Source organism: Mauremys mutica, chromosome 13, assembly GCF_020497125.1.
Source record: "Mauremys mutica isolate MM-2020 ecotype Southern chromosome 13, ASM2049712v1, whole genome shotgun sequence".
Taxonomy (NCBI): Eukaryota; Metazoa; Chordata; order Testudines; family Geoemydidae; genus Mauremys; species Mauremys mutica.
Window position 1 is genome coordinate 41,746,662 of NC_059084.1, and position 8,422 is coordinate 41,755,083.

Below are 8,422 nucleotides of genomic sequence, written 5' to 3' on the forward strand. Positions count from 1 at the left end.
CATCAACAACACTCAAGTTATTGGAGTTACTGTAGAATTATAGCAGTGCAAAGAAGATCAGAATGAATCTATCTATCTAATCAGTTTTATGCTTCCATCAGGCTATCAGAGTGCCTGGCAGATAAAACCAGTAGCCAAAGCTAAATCATGTTGGACTTCCTGGAATCTCTTTTGGAGTGTGTGTGTGTGTGGGGGGGGTGGAATTCCACCTAGGACATGAGGGGCTTTGTTTCCTTCCTTGATTATCTCTGATTTCTTTGTTTTGTTTCATTGGTTGGTTGGTTGATTTGTTTCTTTGTTCCAGGTGCGGTTTTTTTGGGGGGGAGGGCTTTGAAAGAGTGGGGTATTTTGAGTAGATGGGGATATAAGGTGGGTTTTTTTTCATATACTGGAGATATCAGTGTCATCATCTCTTTGGTGGGGTGTTCTGAGAGAGTTAAAGTTTTGCTTCCAACAATGATGAAGAGGGAAAAGAGTTTCTGTAGATATCCAGATGGCTGAGTTCCTACTGAATGATTATTTTAATGTTTCAGAGGTTTTAGTATATTATTAGTTAGTTGTAAGGGCAACTGGAGTTTTATATAGGCATCTAGTGCTCCAGACATGCCCTATATAGCTATATTACACCTATGTCTGATCTACACTTAAAATTTAGATCAACATCACTCAGGAGTGTGAAAAGGTCTGGGTGATGGAGCTATGACAAGCTAAGGCCAGGTGTACACATAGTAAGGTCGATGGAAGAATACTTCAATCTAGCTGCCATTGCTCAGCTAGGTGATTTTCCTATTAACCCTCACTATTGGTTGTGTCTATGCTACAAGGTTATTCTGGCACATCTATGGAACCTTGACTATGCTGCTATAGTTCCCAAAGTGCCAGCACGGACTCCAAGACTGAACTGTCAGAACTAGTGCCAAACTTGTTTCTCTCTGTAGACCAGCTGTGTGTAGATGGCTTTGAGCTTTGCTGGAATTAAAGGACCTATGATGTGGGATTTTTCTGTGTCTATTTCAGAAGGGCTTGTGAGAGTCACTCTCTGGAGCCCTACACAGCTCAGAAGCAGAGGTCCAGAGGCAAAAATTAATTGATTCTGCTGGGGGATTTCCTTTCACCCCTTCCCCTGATTCTTGTCATGCAGACAGAAAGCAGAAGACCAGTGTTTATTGAGGTCAGTTTCAAGCAAGCATGTCCATGGCTGTGACGCCACAGAGCCTTTGTCCCCATGTTCCTGGTCCTGTCCTTTTTAGCAGGCCTAAATATACCTGCAGTGCACACCCTCAGTCCCACCTCTTACAATCTATGGTCATGTTTCATTTTGGAGGGTCTTGAGTGTGGGGGCATTAGTACCACCTTTTTTGTATCTCACAGGAGGGGTAAGGAGTGAGGTTGTGCTTTGGTCAGGAACAGGCATTTCTTTGGCTTTTAGTGTCTCTTATTCTCCCCCCCATCCTTCCTTGCCCCTCCTAATTGGTTTCTTGACCTTGGCTTGAGAGAGGAGACAGGCAGCCTTCCAGAGTATGCTCGTATATTACACTCCCACCATGCCCAGGAACACTTTATCCATATCTCTTATCTTTTCTCCTTGTACTGTAAGCCTCATCTGGTTGTGGGAAATGCAACACACAGTGTCTTTGTTCACACATATTAGTAAGGATATAAAAGTATCAAAAGTCAAACAAAACCCAAAATTCTATCTCAGGCTAACAGGCCTACATACTAACAGATTCATCAATTTCCATGCCAAAAGGGACTATTGTGATCTTCTAGTCTGACCCATGCATAGCACAAGTCTCAGGATCTCCTGCAGTGTTTCTGATTCCAGCCCAGCTTCTGTGTTTACAGTCATTTAGGCACCTAAAGATGGAGACAGGCACTTAGTGTGATTTATCAAAGCTCCTATGTGAGCTAGGTGGCTAAGTCCTGATCATTTTCTATAGCAGTTAGGCACCTAGTCTTCTTAAGTGAATTGTAAATCCCACTGGGCACCTATTAGAACAGTTAGGTGCCTAAGTCCTTTTGCAATCCTGGCTCTGTCTCTACCTTTTTAACTTCCAAGGCCTGGGATTCTCCTGAATTTCAGAAATATTAAGCCTGTGATTTGCAAAAAGAACCTAATAGAACAAACCTTGGGTTTATATGGCCACTATGTCACCATTTGCAAACCCATGCAGCATGAGAATGTAATTGTCTTTATCCAGGGAACCATGGGTACTTACAGGGTTAGGCAGCAGTTGAGCAGAGTTTTGAGGATGTAAATTTTGGACTTAGGTACCTAAATCCTTTTGTGGATCTGACCACTGCTCAGTGGGATTGGGTTGGGACAGTTGGATTAGAGATGAAAGCAATTGCTTCATCTCTTATCTCCCAAGCCAACCTGTCCTTTCCTGCTGAGATGTCTGTAACAGTTACACAGAAATGGGATATGAACTGAGACATCATGTCCTTTCATACGTCCAGGGGGGCTAAGGCCAGGGATTGTCCTGCTTTCTAATGATTCCTTATTGGGGCACAATCTAGTCTCAGGCCTTGACACAGCATTAAGCTTGTGAATCGTGTTCAAGGGACATATCAGCCCGAGGATTCAGGTACTGATAGCAACCAAAGCAATCAGACTGACAGGAGAATCCCCTAGGAAATCCCCATGAGGAGTGCAGAGCTGTGATTATCCCCACTGGGAATTAGCAGATGAATTATTGGAAAACATCTTATCAGGATGGGCCAAAGTTATCCTAGGTTCATATCCATTGATTTTCATGGAAAGGCACCAGGAACGGGGTTGGCCCAGTGGAGTGACCTGCAGCTTGTGCAATTAGAGTGGGAACAAAGGGAATGTGGGTGCTTCAGAGTCTGGAAAAATACAGTGGATTCTTACCCTAGGCTGTGATCTGTGACAGGGGTTGTCAGAGTGGCTTAAAAGAATCAGGTGCCCAACTCCCATTGACTGAACAATGTGTGTGACCCACCTAGATCCTGGAGACCTTTTCAAATATCCCAGCCTTCATTCAGAAAGATTTCTAAAAGCCCCTTGTTATTTTATTTTTCATTGCTCGCCCTAAGCTTGCGTGGCCAGATGATTAGCCCAAGGGTCTAAAGTCTTAATTTTTTCAATAGAACATATGGAACCCCTGGAAGCAGCCGTGCAGTCTTCCCCCACTCACCAGAAACATGCCTATAGCCTCCCCAGCAGGGACCTTTCTCTAGATGTCAGAAGCAGGGGCTTGAACCTGGCTCTCCCTCCTTCCAGACAAGTGTCTTAAACATCAGGATGGAAAAAGTCTTGGGCTTTCCCCCCACTTTTCTTGTTGGAACCATTCCACTTTGTCTACATAATTAACTCCTCATTGGGACAAAGATAGTGACTCTGTAGCCAACAGGTGGGGGCCCTGTGAGAGTCCCTGTTTTCCCTAATTCAGAGCAGCCCAAGCCATGACCACTTGGGCTGTTAGCTCTGTTGGCTCTTTCTCCAGTAATTCCATCCTGCCAGAGGCGATGCGTAAGGGAGATATGGGGGTCAAGTGCCACCCGAGATTGGCCTGCCAGGGGTGGGGAAGGAGAGGGGCTCTGTCCTTCTCTCCCCGTGCCTCCCTCCGGAACATTTCGCTGCTCTCCCTGGTGAGGTGAGTGTGTGCGTGTGTATGTGAAAGCGAGTGTCCCAACCAGGCTGTCATTGGCAGAAGCCTTTGTTGTGTATTTGGTTGTCATGGTTTTTGTTGCTATGGCAACTGAGTTAGATTATTATGGGTTAGCTCAACCGGTTTCAACCGGCTGAGTGAGCTCTCTGTATATCTGTAAATAAAATGGAGGTTTTGGTTAGCTGCCTGCTCTCTGGCCTCAAGTGATTGCTTCCTACACCGGCTGCCCCAAGGATATAACACTGGCGACGAGGGTGGGATCCTGGTGCTGCTCCAGTAACAGAAGGAAGTAGAAGTCAAGGTAAAGACCAAACAAAGAAAAAAAGCTGCTTGTTTGCACTGACTGTGAAAGTGAAACTAAAAATCATGGCTACTCTGACCAGGCCCCTGGAGCCTTTTGATGAGAATACAGAGCAGTGGCATGTGTATACTGAGCGTTTTGAGCTTTTTGGTATTGCAAATGACATTACAGAAGCAAAGAAGCTGCCAATATTCTTAACTGTTGTAGGGGCTAAAACCTACTCTCTGCTACGCAGCTTACTGCACCCTGTTAAGCCTGAGACTAAATCTTACAGTGACATTGTGGAAATCCTGGGGTCTCATTTCTCCCCAAAACCACTGGTAATTGCTGAAAGATATAGGTTCCACAAAAGAGACCAAAAGGAAGATGAAACAGTTGTACAATTTGTAGCCATTTTGAAAAAGCTAGCAGAACACTGTGAATTTAAAGAGATGTTAAATGATGCCCTGCGTGACAGGTTAGTGTGTGGCCTCTGCAGTGAAGCTATACGGCAGCGCCTACTGACAGAGGCTCAGCTTACATTACAGAAGGCTGTTGATATTGCTGTCTCCATGGAACTGGCTACAAGGGAGGCACAATACATCGGTGCATCCCCTAGGGTGCAAAAAGTGTCACAAGAACTGACCCACAAAACGGTGCAGAGTCAAGAATGTTACCGCTGTGGTAAGCTGGGTCACCAGGCATCAGAATGCTGGTGTAAGGACCTGGTGTGTCGATACTGTGGCAAAAAGGGACACATTGAGTATGCCTGTAAACAAAAGAAAAAGAGGCCTGTGGTCTGGCCGACAAAAAGAGGAACCTTGCATACCCTAGAGCAGACCCAGGATGATCAAGGTGACACCTCCTCACAAGAGGAAGTGCCACTGCATGTTTTGTCTTTGGCAGCGGGCTCACATGAATACTGGGTAACCCCTTTATTGGAGGGCAAACCTATACGCATGGAACTAGACACTGGTGCAGCTGTCTCGCTGGTTCCTGAGACTGTGTATAAGGAAAAGCTACAGCATCTTCCGCTTAAGGCAACAAAAACTGTTCTGAAGACGTATACAGGTGAAGCTGTGCCCATGTTGGGCACTATTGATGTTAAGGTGGAGCTCAATGGACAGGCAGCTAAATTGCCACTGTTTGTGGAGAGAGGTGACTACCCAGCCTTAATGGGTAGGTCTTGGCTTGGGAAGATTCAACTGACCTGGGCAGAAGTGCACCGGATGACTAAAGAAGAAACCAGTCTAACCCCTATTCTAAGGAAACATGCTGCTGTTTTTGGAGATGATTTGGGAAGTATGAAGGGAATCACTGTGACATTGAACATTAAACCTGACAGTCCACCAAAATATCTGAAAGCCCGAACTGTGCCATATGCCATCAGGCCAAAAGTTGAAGCAGACCTGGAGCGCCTGGTCACCAATGGAGTCCTAATACCAGTTACCCATAGCTCATGGGCCACTCCTATCGTTCCAATAGTGAAGAAAGATGGCTCTCTCCGGATTTGCGGTGATTTTAAAGTCACTGTCAACCCAGTGTTGTGTGCAGAGCAATACCTGCTTCCCCGCATCGATGACCTCTTCGCAGGCCTGGCTGGGGGACAAAAGTTCAGTAAGATTGATCTGAGTCAAGCATATTTACAGATGCACGTCGATGAAAAGTCCCAAGAGCTGTTGACTATTGTGACTCATAAGGGGCTTTATCGATACTGTCGCCTACCCTTCGGAATAACATCTGCTCCCTCCCTGTTCCAGAGGGCTATGGACCAGATCTTGTGTGGCTTGTCAGGAGTTCAGTTCTATCTGGATGATATCCTGGTCACTGGAAGAAATGAAGAGGATCACTTAAAGAATTTAGAGGCTACCCTACAAAGACTGGAAGAGTATGGCCTACGAGTTCGCAAAGACAAGTGTGAATTCTTCAAGCCCTCTGTTGAATATTTGGGACACATCATTGATTCTGCAGGTCTTCATAAGGCCCCTGCAAAAGTTAAAGCTATTGTGGAGGCTCCCCCACCTCGAAATGTAAGCCAGCTGCGCTCGTTTCTAGGACTCCTGAACTATTATGGAAAGTTCATCTCACAGTTAGCCACACTGCTAAAACTACTTCATGAGTTCCTTGGGCAGAACAAGGCCTGGAAGTGGACTGAAGCCTGTGATGTTGCGTTTAACAAAGCTAAGGATGCATTGCTAAATTCTGAAGTTCTAACGCACTTTGATCCATCCTTACCACCGCAATTGGCCTGCGATGCCTCCCCTTATGGAGTGGGAGCAGTCGTGTCACATATTATGCCTTCAGGAGAAGAGAGACCTATTGCTTTTGCTTCACGCACTCTAAGCAAAGCAGAAACTAACTACGCCCAAATCGAACGTGAGGCATTAGGAATTGTTTTTGGAATTCGGAAGTTTCATCAGTACCTTTTTGGGCGAAAATTTACTCTTCTCACAGACCATCAACCTCTGACATCAATTTTTGGACCCTACACAGGCATTCCCCCATTAGCTGCTAGTCGTATGCAACGTTGGGCATTGTTACTTTCAGCACACACATATGAAATCAAATATCGGAAATCCACTCTGCACGGCAATGCAGATGGCCTCTCAAGGTTGCCTTTGCCGGTCAAACACCAAGATAGTGCCCAAAAGGAAATCTTCTACTTTGAACAGGTAGAGAATACACCCATCACTGCTACTCAGATAAAGAAGGCAACTCACATTGACCCAGTATTGTCCCACGTTATGGACCTGGTGATGCATGGAAAATCTCGACAAACCTCTCCGGTCTCATCCGACCTTGTTCCCTACATGTCCAAGCGGACGGAGTTATCGGTCCAATCTGGTTGTTTGTTGTGGGGGAGACGTGTCATTATTCCACCACCACTGAGATCACAGATGTTAGAACAGCTACATTCTGGTCACTGTGGAATAGTGTGCATGAAGGAAATTGCACGAAGCTATTTTTGGTGGCCTGGACTGGACAGCGCTATTGAAGAGAAGGCAAAAGCTTGTATGTCATGTCTGGGTGTGAGGAATGCACCCCAGTGGGCACCCCTACACCCATGGGACTGGCCTGAAAACCCGTGGCAACGTATTCATGTTGACTTTGCTGGCCCCCTTGAAGGAAGCATGTTCTTGGTGGCAATAGATGCCCATTCTAAATGGCCAGAAGTCTCTATAATGCAGTCCACTTCTGCAGAGAGTACTATCCAAAAATTACGAGGACTCTTTAGTCGTTTTGGTCTGCCAGAACAACTTGTGAGTGACAACGGACCGCAGTTCGTTTCTCAGGAGTTTCAAAATTTTATGAAGGCAAATGGGATACACCACATCACGTCAGCACCATATCATCCATCCAGCAACGGATTACCTGAAAGATTTGTGCAGACAATGAAAAACGCTTTGAAATCAGCAAGGGGACAACACTCCATTCAAAAGCGTCTGGATACCTTTTTACTTTCCTACAGAAACACACCTCATGCTACGACCCACGCATCTCCGGCCTTTCTAATGATGGGACGACAGCTGCGCACTTGCTTTGATCTGCTGAAACCTTCTGAACCCCGACAAATTGTGCAACATCAGCAGCAATATCAAGTCATCAGAGGGGCACCCAGAGCAAAAGACCGAACCTTTAGCCCAGGACAGCCAGTTTTGGCTCGGAATTATACTTCCAGAGCTAAATGGGTTCCGGCCACAGTCATCACTCAAACAGGACCTGTTTCCTACACAGTCCGGACTGCAGAGAATCTTACCTGGCGGCGACATGTAGATCAGCTGTTGCCAGGTCATGCCAGTCCTCAGGACCCATCTGCAGTTGAGGGGTCTGACTTCACCTTTTCTAGTGAGGGACCGAATCACGAGTCACCTGTTTCTGACTGTTCTCCTCCATTACTGCCGGCGGCTGAGATACCCCTTTGCCCAGCACGAGCTGATACCACCTCCTCACCTGTTCGTGCTGCGGACCCTGAGCCCCTAGTGCTTTCGGGTGCAATAACACCAGAAGTTCGCCGTAATCCACCTAGAGACAGAAGGCCTCCTCATCGGCTGGATCTTTAGCTAGGGCGAACCCACGGTTATGGGGCAAAATAATCCCCAGGGTTTAGCCGGGAATGGAGGCAGTCTACCCTCCTTCTCTAGTCTAGTGTGTGTTTTATTTAGGGGATGTTCTTATTAGGGGGGGAGGAATATGTTGTGTATTTGGTTGTCATGGTTTTTGTTGCTATGGCAACTGAGTTAGATTATTATGGGTTAGCTCAACCGGTTTCAACCGGCTGAGTGAGCTCTCTGTATATCTGTAAATAAAATGGAGGTTTTGGTTAGCTGCCTGCTCTCTGGCCTCAAGTGATTGCTTCCTACACCGGCTGCCCCAAGGATATAACAGCCTTCCCTCCCTCATCCTCCCACAATTAAAATGGGATGGGGAGAGCGCTGTGCCCACGGGCTGGGTGCAGGGGGCAGGAGGGGTCACGGGGCTGGGGAGACACATGGGTCAGTCACGCGTT